The 15797-nt window shown below is 38.1% G+C and overlaps 1 pseudogene; it reads right to left on the reverse strand.

Moving 5' to 3' along the window:
* Nucleotides 1–793: 793 nt before the first annotated feature.
* On the reverse strand, nt 794–955 carry LOC149220568 (uncharacterized; annotated as a pseudogene).
* Between the last annotated feature and the right edge of the window lie 14842 nt (nt 956–15797).

Here is a 15797-nt window from a genome sequence, read left to right on the forward strand (position 1 = left end):
GTTTTTGTTTTCATTTTCAGTTTTGTTTTTACCTAGAATAAGTATGCTCTCCTCCTGCGTCTTTGTATGATCTCGAGGATCAGAAAATAGGTTTCAGTGTTTGCTTTCATAAGTATGCTCTCCTCCTGCATCTTTGTACGATCTCGAGGATCAGAAAATAGGGATGATTTAGACTAATTTCAAGAATAAATTCATGTTTTGCAACATGCTTCATCACCAACATCTTTCGATATGCAAATTATTATGTCCATTTGTTAAAAAAAAAAACACAAAGAGAAAGTTTTGTTTCTTTCTAAAATTAAAAAAAAAATAATAATAATAAACAAATAAAAAATAAAAAATAAAAATTTGTTTTTGTAATGCATCCCCGAAGAGGACAGCGCACTTAACCTTGGTGGTGATTTAACCCACCCCACTCAAATCCGCCATTGCTGGTGTCCTTTCTCCTCTGTAACACCAATCCCTTCCCCACAATTTGATATACCAGCAGGTGACTCGCTTTTATTTATATACACACCAATTTCCACATGTACTGGTGCAGTTCACTTGATACGTGGTCAATGAACACAAAATCGCTCAAAATCTGCTTCACGGCCAGCAAAACCTGTAATTCTCTGCACATTAATTGTCAAAACCGTTTTTTTCTTCACGCAGTCATCTAAACAGGGTCTCGAAGAACCATGATTCCCTCTTAGACCGTTAGAAAATTAGGCAAACGATTTCTGGGTTATGTAATTTATTCTGTTGTGGAAAAAACCCATGTCTTCGTTTGTCTAGATTTGTCCTGGTTTGATCACAAACTGCTTTTCAAAACTGCTCTCTGAGAAATTTCTTCCAACGCTTTCGATGATTTCACAGCAAATCTCTGAAATGAATGACTGTTGGCCAGGCGATCCACAACGAGTTCGTTCACTATCTAGGTGAGAACCCTGTGCATGAAATTTCCGCCCGCCATCTTCTGATATACGGGCAGCACTTCTATTGTTACTAATTGGTCTTTATTAGATGATACAAATGCACGTGTTGCATATTATACCTCTGCATTTCTCTTGAAGAGAATGATGACTGAAGAGCCTGACAACTACCAGCGTATGCTTCATAATCTTGTCTTTAAGGCTCAACAGAGCAGCAACGAAAAATTGTTAGAGAATCCATATCTTCAAATGCGTGGTATACTTCAATTATCCAGTGAATTAGGGAGCCAATTGTCATTCCAGGAATGTTAATTCTTGCAAACTGGGTATCTTGACCCATATTGGTTCATCATAAAAGGGAAAATAATCCTGTTACATTAACTTCAGCTGGTATCTCTTATGATTTCTACAACCCAAGGTACCCTTTGACCATATCTATGAAATCAGGCAGATTGGCCAGAAGATTCCAGCGGATGGTAGAAATTACAGGGCCAAATAACAATCAATTTGAATGCAGCAAGCGACAGAAATTAGAGTTTGGGATTCGTGTTTGTAGATTAATACTTTTCTACAAGTCTATTCAAGATGAGCAGTCTGAATGGATTATTTGATTTATCTTGTAAATCGTCAATGCAACCACCAAGGGTTGCACAGATTAAATTTCCTTTTTCAGGTATCTGCTTGTAAATTATACAAATTCAGGCAAGAGGAGCAAGAATCTAGTGACGAACCTATGAAGGAATGGCAGTCCTCAGTTTTTCTCTCATAACAATTGTTCAAATGTGAAGGCAGTGCTCGTGAACACCTTTCCTTCAGCTGTTGTGCAAGGTTATTTCCACATTTAATAAATTTGATTGGCTGGATGGTTCAATGACGTGACTAGGTTGCTACAGCAGTCAACTTTCTTCATACAAAATTTTGCGATAAAATTTGAGTCACATTGTATTAAACTGGCTTTCATAACATAAAGCTGTAATTATCATATTGTAGATTTGTACAAATATTTTGTTCCCAATGAGTCTTATTTGTAAATTATAGCTTTTTCGCTAATAAAAAAATAAAAAAATAAAAAATAAAATAAAATTAAAAATTAAAAAAATGAAAAATATAATTGCCCTCATTCATTCATAATATTTGTTCCCCAACAAATACAAAATCTTTTCAAATGTTTTACATCACTTTTCGTGCAAACCCATACAAACATTTTGAAAAAGTATTGCACAATCAATGAATACATTGCATGGGGACATGCAATATTTCTAGTTGGGGGGAAATAAAAGTATGTTGGATTTTTGTGAATTTGTGGGAAAAGTTAGGATGCATATACTAACAAGTGAAATGAGATTGGTGTTATGTGTAGGACAACGAGAAGCTTATGCAGAAAGCTCAACATTATGATGCGACACCTTTTTCATCCACAATTAGAGTTATTTCAGAAAATAATTAAAAAATGGACATTTTATAAATTCTTGAAAATGAGCTAATTTGTTTTTGAGTCACTTCATACAGGAATGATCGATGGAGATGGCACACAAAGGTGACAATTTTTATGCAGGAATGGTGCTAAGAGTTGAAGACAATCTAATGCAAAGTGATTTTTCGAAATCACTATGAAACATGCATCATTGGACGCTTGAAGGAACTAATTCTTCACTGCACATATCATGACATTTTCCACTACACAACAATCCTTTTGCGTCATGATTACTTCCCTTTTTCCTTCCAAACGCCTAGACCATCCTTGTGTTGCAGCCCATCTTCCATTTCCTTATCTTTCACGACTTCATGCACGCCTATTTTTCTGAATCGCATACATCCCTTTATCCTTTTCAGTTTATTTTTGCCTTCTAGTTTGCCTTCTGAATAAAACTCATTCCCTTTCCATGATTACATTGCCTTGATTTCCTAGCCATGCTGATCCACACTGCTTGTCCGTGGGTTCTTTCCATTTATAGTCCTACCAAATCTTTTTGTACAAACTCGCGTTGACTGATGTGGGATTCCTTAAGGCCCACCTTTCAACAAGTCTTGCCCCATCGACATCAGCACTTTATCTGGGAAATAGACTAGAGTTCATTTTGAGTACCTAGAGGCTTGCATGCCTTAATGGCAAGCTCTCTCGCTGGCGATCATGGGAATACATCAATGTCCCTTGATCTTCAGATCTTGCAAGTGGCTCGACCTCGACACATCCATTCGCACTTCGCAAGATGTACTCCGGTACCTTGGCACTCATTGACATCAATGGTGAGTTGCCTCGCATTGGTTAACGACATACATCAATGGCCGGTAAACCAATGATTTCTATTCATGCTCAACATCGACACATTCATTCGCATGTTTAGAATTGTACCATCGGGTTTGTAGCGGGTGAAGACTATACACTTTTCCACGACTCCATCAGCAATTACAGCAGTATGCATTCTGATCTATGAGAGTACCACAGTTTCACTTTCAGCATTTATCTTTTCCATGATTCAGCATCAGCAGTTCAGATTCCTTCATTTCCCAGGATCCAGTTACAACAACACCAGTCACATTTTCCTGATCCAGCAGCAGCAGCAGTTACATTCCTATTGCATAATTCATCATTCTTGGGTAAGTAGAGGTATGTTGTTTTCTAATCTTTAATCATGCAATTCCTTATATGCTAACTTGAGTATTTTGGAAAATTCCCTCACCGTGCTACATTTCCTTTCATGAGCCATGTCAGGTTGCATGAGGACATGCAACCAATTCAGTTGAGGGGGGGAGAACTACATTCACTACATATTCACTTCCATGATTCCATTTCTTCACCACTATCACTCCATTTACCATTCACCAACATTTAGTTTCCAATGATACTTTGTTGCACTTTGCTTCATACGCAATATTGGCATGTTTCATTAATATTACAAAAAGGCTTTCTTATGCACATTATGATTTCCAGTGAGTGCTTACATTATTGTTGAAGAAAAGAGAACAGAAAATGAAATGAATGTTGTTAACACAAGAACCAACATTCTTTGTATTCATGGTTGTCACACAAGAACCAACCATAAGAAAATGTAAATTGTTACTCATGTCTTTCACATATCCTGGAAACATTCATTATTAAAAGATATCATCATGTAAAGCCAAAGTTCAAGATGCCAGATGTTCTTAAAGAGACCCATTCATGGTTGCATGAGGACATGCAACAAGTTCAGTTGGGGAGGATGTTGGGACTCATAAATGTCATATTTTCATCCACCTTTTTCTTCACTATTCCTTACATTTCATCATCCCATTAACCTTTTATCATATCATTTTCATACATACATTTGGGTTTCACCTTCTTATTTTCCATTTTATTCATTTTTGTATTATAAGTGAATTTATGATTAATTATTAGAAAATGTACATATTTTTATATATATCTCAAGAATATGTGAGTTTTGTGATGTGTAGGAAATATGTGAAGAATTAATATCTCCTCCACCATATCAAGGAGATAATTATGCAAGCCTTTTTCTAAGGAGAAAATCATGGAGGCATATCTTATCCTAAGGAGAAAATCATGGAGGCATATCTTATCCTAAGGAGAAAATCATGGAGACATATCTTATCCAATTCCTAAGGAGATAATTAGGAGAAAAGCATGGAGGATTTGGTTGGCATATCTTATCCAAGATATGTGAGAGATTTATGGGATCATGTTTGAGAGATTTGTGCGATCATATCTTGTAATAATGGGAAACTAGTTGAGAGTGTTTGAGAGAATATTGGATATGTAATTATGGAAAGGTTATCTTCCTCATGTATATAAGAGAGTGCTCTCTCTTCATTGGGATGAATAATGAATAATGGAGAATGGAGATTAACTTTGATTCATATTCTTTTATTGTTATGCTTTCATGATTTGTAATTTAGTTTTTGTAATTTGACATAGTTTTATTGTTGTGAGTTCACATATGTTGTTTGTCGTTCACTTCTTCACATGTTGTATTGCTTTTCTTTTATGCAACTTCCTGCTTTCATAGTTAATGTTTCAATGCCTTCTTAGATTAATTTGATTTCAGTAATTTAGATTAGATTAGATTAGATTAGTTCCACTTCAGTCCTGCATATATAGTGCATGTGTCTCGTAAGTCTACGGACCTCGGATTGACAAATTAAATAGTTGGGTAAGTACTACAACGGAATTAAACAAACACATTTTCACCCAACAGATCCCATTCGGATCACGGCCTTCCCACTGAAAAAGCTTTTGGACCACCAAAAGTTGGTTTTCAAGCATTGACTAAGTGAAGATATAAATGTCTCACTTGTCCAATCTCTATCCATTTTGCACTGCTTGGCTTTGAACCCTTGAGTCCAATCCTGAGGTACTCAACATCTACCCTATGCCTCGTCCTCACCTTCCTATCCAGAACTGTGTCTTCCTGCAATTCATTGAGATATTCAGGTAACAGATCATCAATAGAAATCAATTGACTTTTCTCTTCGGGATCTTCAGTTAATGAAGGTTCAAATAGTCTCAAGCTATCTGCATTAATGACTGAGTAGATGTGCATGTAAGCTGGCAAATCAAGGCGAAAAGCATTCTCACCAATTTTCTCAAGTATCTTGAAAGGTCCATACCTTATTGGCTTTAGCTTTTTGCCTTCACCTTGCATTCTGTCTTTGCTAATATATAGCCAGACTTGATCACCAACTTGGAAACTATGCTCCATCCAATGCTTGTCATGCCTTGCCTTGTATTTGGCTTGGCTCTTTTCCTGCTGTTCCTGTACTGCCTGGTGAATCTCTTGGATTTGTTCAATGAACTTAGTTACCTTGTCCACGTCACTGTGTCCATCAACTGCTATGTCTTTACCAAAGACAAAATCCAAGGGAGACCTTGGTGTGAAACCAAAACAGGTCTCAAAAGGAGATCTCTGTGTAGAAGAATGTTTTTCTCGGTTGTAAGCATGCTGCACATAACACAAATGTTCATCCCAAAGTTTGGGATGCTTGTTGCAATAGCCTCTGAGCAACTGGATCACTGTCCTGTTGACCACTTCTGTCTGGCCATCTGTCTGTGGATGAAAGGTTGTGCTTTTCTTCAGTTTGGTGTCCATCAGTTCCCACAAACTCGACCAAAACTTCCCAACAAATTGGGTGTCTCAATCAGATACAATGGAAGTGGGTAATCCAAAATGAACCCATACATGCTGAAAGAACAGCTTTGCAGTTTGTTCAGCTGTAATATGTTTATTACAAGGTATCAAAATACACATTTTGTTGAACCTATCCACAACAACATATAAATAGTCATGACCTTTCCTAGATTTAGGCAGTCCTCCAACAAATTCCATGGAAATACTTTCCCAAGGATGAGAAGGAATTGGCAGTGGAGTGTACAAGCCTAGTTTTCTATTGTTGGGCTTGATTTTAGCACACGTGTTGGAAATAATACTGAAAGGGGGGGGGGGGGGGGTGAATCAGTATTATCAAATCAATATAACTTTTTCATTTCCATAGTCTGAGTCATATATGCTGCTTCAGTTAAGAGTACCCACGTATATTCAATAAACTTATGATTCAGTTAATTAATCTTCAATGAGTGCATTAGAACATTATCAACCATATTAACAGTAAACAGGTGCGGTAAAATAGAACAGATCATCACACATAAGTCACACACATGAACACCATGATATAAGGTGGAAACCCAATGTGGGAGAAAACCACCTGCTGCAAGTCATCTCAATCTTCTTCTTAATAAGAAAATCCTTTTACAATATTTTTGTACTGGTGCAGTCTTATACCAGTACGCAGGCTTCTACCTACAGAGAGCTACAACCCCCATAGTTCTTGTACTAGCCGATCCATTTACTAGTACGCAGGTTGCTACCTGCTACAATGCTCCAAAGTTTTCCCTTAGCTCTTGTACTAGCTTAGATACTAGTACGTAGGCGCCGGCCTACAATCATCTCTCATCCGGTTACCATGTTTCATACATTTTCAGACTGGATACACCTGAAGCACAACACATAATCTGAAAGGCCATGTTTCATCCAATTTTCATATTGGACTCATTAATATCATTGAAGCACATAATCAATCAATCTTCTGAATCACCCCAAACACCAGATCAATACATATACAAGGATAATATGTGAGATATCAACCAGATCTAGTCCATCATATCATATAATGATAAGTCATTATGAAGCTGATCCATTCATCCATCAATACTAAAGCTAATCATAATCATTCAATCAATCACTTCTCAGAATGCTATTATCAGAACATAATATCAGTAACCAGACACCACTTCAAAACCCAGAACACTTCAGTAAACAACAGAAGCAGCTAAAACATATTTTAAGAAAATTACGCAGCTTCTCCAATGGAAACTTGCGGGTATCCACTCCTGCACCAACTATTGATCCACGAGTATCCGCACCTGAACAGGCTTCTGACCTGCGAGTATTCGCAGCTTACAGTTTTCTTCTATGTGGGCATCCGCACCTACTGCTGCGGGTTTCCTGCGCACCTCCGCATTGTATCTGTCTCTGGCCTGTGATCCTCCTGTAATCCTCCGCACCTAAACCAATCTCTTTCCTGCGAACCTCCACATCTTTTCCTCGATCTACCTGCAGATCTCCGCGCTTTCTCCTTCAGTGGCCTGCGGATCTCCGCGCTTGAAACGTGTCGCACCTACGGTCCAGACTTCAAATATGCCACAGACTATCAGATCTATAGATTTGATCATGCGCAAAAGAGATCTCGACCCATCAGTAGATTTTCCCTATAAAGCTCAGATTTCTCCTTGATGTAGATCTATATATCACTCACCAACCAGAATTTCAGATCTTGCTCTCCTTAAGATATTCAACCCCTAAGCATGCTCTAGCCAAATGATCTCCTTCCTCTTTTATAGCCTTAGGCCTTTCACAATACCACGGTCCAAAACCATAATAACACAATACCACAGACCCGACAACCATAAGATTCCCACACGTGCGCTTTTCTCTACATGAAAGTGTGTGAACTTTTAGGACCGCACCTTTTGTTCTGTGATCCTGCGAGCATGTTCGCACCTTCTGAATGAAGTACCTGCGGACCCAGCCTATTGCACGACGCACCTGCGAACTTCTTATTTTCTTCATTCTTTGTGGGCTGATCATCAATCTTTGCTACTGACCTGTTGTACTGTGATTTATCACTTGTATGAGTTGCCATCAAGGACAACACTTTAGCCATAATGCCAACAATCTCCCCCTTTGGACTTGATGGCAAAGCTTACTTGTCATACTAAGGACTTGTCATTTGATTCCTTTGAGCTGTCCTGCATCCCATGTATTATGTCATATCTGATATCTATTCTGTGGATTCACTTGATTGTATATAAGTGAGATGTTCTTCTATGAATGGGTTGCCATCAAGTACAACTCATGCATCATAATGCCAACAATCTCCCCCTTTGGACTTGATGGAAACAACACCAAATCACTCTCCCCCTTTGACATCAAGGGCAAAGGGCGGACCAAGATATTCTCTTCCTTTGCTGACCATACTCCCCCTGAGAACCTGCTAAAGCCTCTGAATGAGCTCCCCCTTTGTATATGCCATGGTGCGCCAATTTGTCCATGCTCTTTCTGAGAACATGCTGAAATCTCTGCTCTGCTGAAATATGCTTGTTCATGCTCCCCTTGACTGTAAGCAAGGTCTATAAAAAGATGTTCTACAAGAAGAACTTGACTCTATTCATCATAAATGACCTTCCTATCACCAAAGACACATACATCTATCTCCCATCACAATGGTGATATACCAAAATTTTACATATGATAACATAAGAGAATAACATCATTCATCCCAGGCATAGTGGGGAAACCAACATAGGCCGTTACATGACCTGAAGAGATCTCATCAAATGACTACAATAGATAGAGACATACTATTACATCATGAGTCTTGATATGACCTTTACATCGAATGATATACATGACATTTATAGCAAACATCATGATAAACATCAGCAACAACATTGAATGATCTGCTCCATAGCATCTGTCAACAGCAACTAGACTAGCAACTTGTATTAGTGCAAGAATCATCAAGGTATGTCCGCATCAACTCATCCTTTTGAACAGAATTTTGTATATACAGAATCATTCACATTCTATCATATGTGAGAAACACCATAGCCATCCAGATCTGCATGAACCAAGTATCATATATGTACGAAACAACCTATCATCATATAGGTAAGAACTCATCATCATCATGTCTCCAACAATGCAACTTTGAATAATCATCCATGTATCCAGCCAACAATCCTCATCCATATATGTGCCAAGAAGAATAGGAATCCTGCATCATAACTGTAATATATGCTCTTTATCATCAAGTAAAGAAGATGTGAATTCAAGCTATGTACTTCTCCTTATCCTTATGAAGATCACCATGTAAGCATCATATATGCACCATCTAAGAATCAATCCACAAATATGATCTGAACATCAACTATGTAACCCCAAGAATCATATGAGATTTTATCATGGACAACTCATAACCACATCATAGCAAGATATAACATAAGCATCATCACCAAGGACTATTAACCATAATGCCAACAATGAATTATTAAAGGCATATGCTCCCCCTCAACCTGTGCCATTTGTTAGATCTGATCATGCATATATCATCATCATCAAGTTAGGATCAAAACACTTCTAAACATCCTCAGCAGACTGTAACTATAGAGCAAATAATGGACTGAATCATATCAGATCCTTTTTCTGAGCCTGTCCCCACTACTTTTCCTCAGACTGACATATACGCGACTTTGCAGTGTCTAACTCGCGTATATACGTGACTTCCCTTTAAGAAACTTGCATATGAGATTCAGGACACTGAAGTTTTACACTTTCAGCTCCCCCTGAGTTTGTTATGTCTGTGTTGTGCTGTGTCTCAGTACATTGTGCTGTGCCACATCTTTCTGACTGTACTTCCTTCTTCTTCCATATCTTCAAGTGTGATGATGTTTTCTCCTTTTGGTGTGATGTCCATCCTTTGTTCCTGCATTCCTTTGCTATATGTCCAAGCTTGTTACATGCATAACATCTTACATGTTTCATATTCCTCCTGTAGCAATCAGTAGCTTTGTGACCAAACATATTGCAAGCAAAGCAATATCCATTAAAGTACCTTGATTGTGATGATCTTTCTACATGATGGTCTTGAACCCTTCTTCTTCTACATCTGGCTGCAACATGTCCAAGATTATGACATACATAACATTCAACATTATTCATAGGAGGAGTAAAAGATTTTCTTTGAAGAATTTCTTTCCTTGGTTGATGATGAGATTGACCTTTCATCTCCTTATTGAGCATTTCAGATTTTGCAGTAGAGTCCCTTGTCTTACTTTGTGAACTAGATTCACCTTTAATAGATTCATGAAAACTAAGACCAGTTTTGATAGCAGGAGACCTTTGACTATTCAGAATATCATCCAAGACTTTAGTACTATCTTGAAATCGTAAAAGCTTATCCTTTTCGTCTAATTTACCTTTCAAGATATTTACCTCAACCTGAAGTTGTTCTTCCTTTTCAAGATACTGCTTCTTCATGTTTTCTTCAGCGTTTCTTTCTTCTTCCAACTGTTGCCTTAGTTTGAGAATCTCCTTTTCTTGTTCTTCATTCACATCCTGCTGCATTTGACGAATTCTGAAGGCACATTCCAGCTGAGATTTTAGGCTGATAACTTCGTTTTCCTATTTTTCAATAGCTTGGAGTAGATCTTTATTCTGCTTCTTTGTTTCTTCAAGATCTTCCTTTAGCGAGAGGGTCGTAGCTTCAAGATTTTCATAATAACTGGATCTATCTCTGAGTTTCTTGATGATTGTGTCTCTCTCATTGACTTCATTTCTTAATGATGTCACTTCATCCTGCAACTTTTGATATTTTTCCTTGAATAGCTTCCTTACCTTGTTACCTTCCTCACGTTGAGCCTTTAGTCTGGTAACAACTTCTTTGATGGCACCACTCTTTATGTTCAGTAGATCTTCTTGATCTCTGATTTTGTCAGTCAAGCTTTTAAATTCTTCCTCTATTTGATATCTTTCTTGCTCACCCATAAGAGCAAATTCAGTTGCTTCACTATCACTTTCATCATCTTCACATGGATGGAAACCAGAGGATAGCAAATTCATACCTGATAGTTCATCTTCATTCTGAAATGATTCTGAATCTGATTCCGAGTCTGAAGAGCTTCTTACACCTAATCCCCAATCGATTCTCCCACTGTCATAGTTCTTCTGAGATGTCTTCTTCTGCTTATGAGCTTTCTTCTTAAGCTTCTTTCCCATTGTTCCACGGATCTCCTTCAAGCGATCAAGCTTCTACCAAAGGACCTGCTCTGATACCAATTGTTGGAAATAATACTGAGAGGGGGGGGTGAATCAGTATTATCAAATCAATATAACTTTTTCATTTCCAGAGTCTGAGTCATATATGTTGCTTCAGTTAAGAATACCCACGTATATTCAGTAAACTTATGATTCAGTTAATTGATCTTCAATGAGTGCATTAGAACATTATCAACCATATTAATAGTAAACAGGTGCAGTAAAATAGAACAGATCATCACACATAAGTCACACACATGAACACCATGATATAAGGTGGAAACCCAATGTGGGAGAAAACCACCTGCTGCAAGTCATCTCAATCTTCTTCTTAATAAGAAAATCCTTTTACAATATTTTTGTACTGGTGCAGTCTTATACCAGTACGCAGGCTTCTACCTGCAGAGAGCTACAACCCCCATAGTTCTTGTACTAGCCGATCCATTTACTAGTACGCAGGCTGCTACCTGCTACAATGCTCCAAAGTTTTCCCTTAGCTCTTGTACTAGCTTAGATACTAGTACGTAGGCGCCGGCCTACAATCATCTCTCCTCCGGGTACCACGTTTCATACATTTTCAGACTGGATACACCTGAAGCACAACACATAATCTGAAAGGCCACGTTTCATCCAATTTTCATACTGGACCCATTAATATCATTGAAGCACATAATCAATCAATCTTCTGAATCACCCCAAACACCAGATCAATACATATACAAGGATAATATGTGAGTTATCAACCAGATCTAGTCCATCAGATCATATAAGGATAAGTCATTATGAACCTGATCCATTCATCCATCAATACTGAAGCTAATCATAATCATTCAATCAATCACTTCTCAGAATGCTGTTATCAGAACATAATATCAGTAACCAGACATCACTTCAAAACCCAGAACACTTCAGTAAACAACAGAAGCAGCTAAAACATATTTTAAGAAAAGTACGCAGCTTCTCCAATGGAAACCTGCGGGTATCCGCTCCTGCACCAACTATTGATCCGCGGGTATCCGCACCTGAATAGGCTTCTGACCTGCGAGTATTCGCAGCTTACAGTCTTCTTCTATGCGGGCATCCGCACCTACTGCTGCGGGTATCCTGCGCACCTCCGCACTGTATCTGTCTCTGGCCTGCGATCCTCCTGTAATTCTCCGCACCTAAACTGATCTCTTTCCTGCGAACCGCCGCATCTTTTCCTCGATCTACCTGTGGATCTCCGCGCTTTCTCCTTCAGTGGCCTGCGGATCTCCGCGCCTGAAATGTGTCGCACCTGCGGTCCAGACTTCAAATATGCCACAGACTATCAGATCTACAGATCTGATCATGCGCAAAATAGATCTTGACCCATTAGTAGATTTGCCCTATAAAGCTCAGGTTTCTCCTTGATGTAGATCTAGATATCACTCACCAACTAGAATTTCAGATCTTGCTCTCCTTAAGATATTCAACCCTAAGCATGCTCTAGCCAAATGATCTCCTTCCTCTTTTATAGCCTTAGGCCTTTCACAATACCACGGTCCAAAACCATAATAACACAATACCACGGACCCGACAACCATAAGATTCCCACGCGTGCGCTTTTCTCTGCATGAAAGTGTGTGAACTTTTGGGATCGCACCTTTTGTTCTGTGATCCTGCGAGCATGTCCACACCTTCTGAATGAAGTACCTGCAGACCCAGCCTATTGCACGACGCACCTGCGAACTTCTTATTTTCTTCATTCTTTGTGGGCTGATCATCAATCTCTGCTACTGACCTGCTGTACTGTGATTTATCACCTGTATGAGTTGCCATCAAGGACAACACTTTAGCCATAATGCCAACAATCTCCCCCTTTGGACTTGATGGCAAAGCTTACTTGTCATACTAAGGACTTGTCATTTGATTCCTTTGAGATGTCCTGCATCCCATGTATTATGTCATATCTGATATTTATTCTGTGGATTCACTTGATTGTATATAAGTGAGATGTTCTTCTATGAGTGGGTTGCCATCAAGTACAACTCATGCATCATAATGCCAACAACATGGTACACCCTCTTACATATCTAGAAATTGTTTCATTCATTTTTTACCAATAACAAAATCTTTGCAGCTGTGAAACCATTTTACTTACACCAAAGTGACCTGATATTAGAGAAGTGTGTGCTTCCCGAATTATCTTTACTCTTTCAGTTTGCGGAATGCATAGCTTCCCACAATGATACAAGAGTTGGTCCTTAATGTGATAATCCAATTCTTCTACTCGTTTTCCTTGACTTAAAGTTGCATATACATCTTTGAAATCTATATCTTGAGCATATTGTTCAATGTAGCTCTCATGCAGTACTGAATTATGCTTAAGTATAGTGGATGCATTTATAATAGGTCTAGACAACATATCTGCAACTTTATTGTGTATGCCCTTTTTATATCTGATGACTAAATGAAACTGTTGTAGAAAACCCATCCACCTATAGTGTCTTGATTGCTGCAACTTAGTTTGGGAGTGTAGATATTGAAGTGGTTGATGATCAATATGTATGACTATCTCTTTTCCCATTAAGTAATGTTTCCACTTTTTCACACTCTGTATTAATGCATACAATTCTTTATCATGTGTTGGATAGTTAACTACGGCAGAATTAAATGTCTCATAATGATAACATATGGGTTTACCATGTTGTATCAACACTGCTCCCATGGCATAGTCACTGGCATCTGTTTGGATCTCAAATGGTCTTTGAAGATCTGGCAGTGCTAGTACTGGCGTTGTACTAATCTTTTCTTTCAAGGTGTCGAAGGCTTTCTGCTATTTGCCTCCCCACTGAAACACCTTGTTCAATCCTGTCAAAGCATGTAAGGGAGTTGCAATTAAGGAAAAGTTAGAAATGAACTTTCTCCAATATTGTGTTGCTCCTAAGAAGCTTCTCACTTCTGTAGCAGATTTGGGTTTAGGCCAGTTTATAATGACTGCAACTTTAGAGGGATCTATCTTCAATTCACCACCCCCTACTATATGACCCAAATAATTCAAAGACGTTTTGCCAAATTCACATTTCAAGAGTTTAACATAATTTTTTTCTCTTTTCAAAACATCTAGTATCTGCTTAACACGCTTTAAATGTTCTTCCCACATTTTGCTAAATATAAGAATGTCATCCAGATATACAATAACAAAATCATCAAGAAAAGGCCTGAGTACATCATTCATTATTCTCATGAAAGAAGCAGGAGCATTAGTTAATCCAAAAGGCATAACCAGCCACTCATACAATCCCTGCTTTGTTTTGAAAGCAATCTTCCATGCATCTTGTTCTGCAACTCTGACCTGATGATATCCACTATGCAAGTCTAGCTTGGAAAAATAAACAGCTTCCTTTAACTGATCTAATAGGTCATCTATGCGAGGAAGGGGATAACGATTTTTTATCATTATCTTATTAAGTGCTTGGTAATCAATGCACATTCTCCACGAGCCATCTTTCTTTCTCACAAAATGATTGGTGACCCACATGGTGATGTGCTACATCTGTACATCCCAATGTTAGGTAATGAAGCATCTTGCTGCAAATTAATATCATGCACTATTTCCTTTTTGGGTGGCAGACCTTTAGGTTGTTGAAACAATATATCATATTTTGAAACAACTTTTTCTAAATCAGCTTGCTGTTTAGCATCACAACCCTCAAATACATTGGTTTTATTAGGTTTCTTTTCCTTTGCAACCATCAATAAAAATTGTGTGCATGAATTTATAATTTGTTTCATCTGCCCTGAGTTTATGAGAGTATAATTATTCTTGAGCTTATGAGCTCTTACAAAGTATTCGATTCCATCTTTAACGAGTAGATACTTGTTCTCAGCTCTATAGAAAATAGCTTTTCTATCATACAAGTAAGGACTTCCTAAAACAATTCCACATATATCCAGAGGAACTATATCTAAATCAACCTCATCTACAAATGCTGACCCAAAAGAAAACTTAAGTTTACATTGTCTAGTCACTTGTAGTTGTGCTTTATCACTTAACCAACCTAAGGGGTATGGTTTCTTGCAAGGTGTAGTCAGTAATCCCAACTTCTTTACAATTGCTTCAGAAATTAAATTTACTTGTGAGCCACTATCAAACAAAGTGTCAATCTTTTGATGTTTGGAAATAACTCGAATATGGAAAAGCTCATGTCTTTTTCTCTCATTTTCTTCATCATTAATATATTGTGCAGAATTACTAGTAGATGCTTCAGAATTTTTACCTTTTATACCTGTGGCTACAATGGTTGTTTCATCTCCTGAGTCTGACCCCAAATCTTTCTGAATAGCTACAACAGTCTTCTTCTTCTTGCCCTCGAACTTCTTAGGTCTCAGCTCCAGATGTAGAATCCAACAGTGCTCATCATCATGCCCATCCTTTTTACAGTGAGTGCATGAAGACTTTGTCTTTTGTGCAGTATTGGCCTTCCTTTCTTTCCATTTCTATTTTCTTTTCTCCTTATTCTTGCTTGCAATGGGCTTGGATGATCCTCCAACT

This window comes from Pinus tabuliformis, chromosome Q, assembly GCF_031772625.1.
Source record: "Pinus tabuliformis cultivar Carrire ecotype Pingquan chromosome Q, CPIR1, whole genome shotgun sequence".
In the NCBI taxonomy this organism is placed as follows: domain Eukaryota; kingdom Viridiplantae; phylum Streptophyta; class Pinopsida; order Pinales; family Pinaceae; genus Pinus; species Pinus tabuliformis.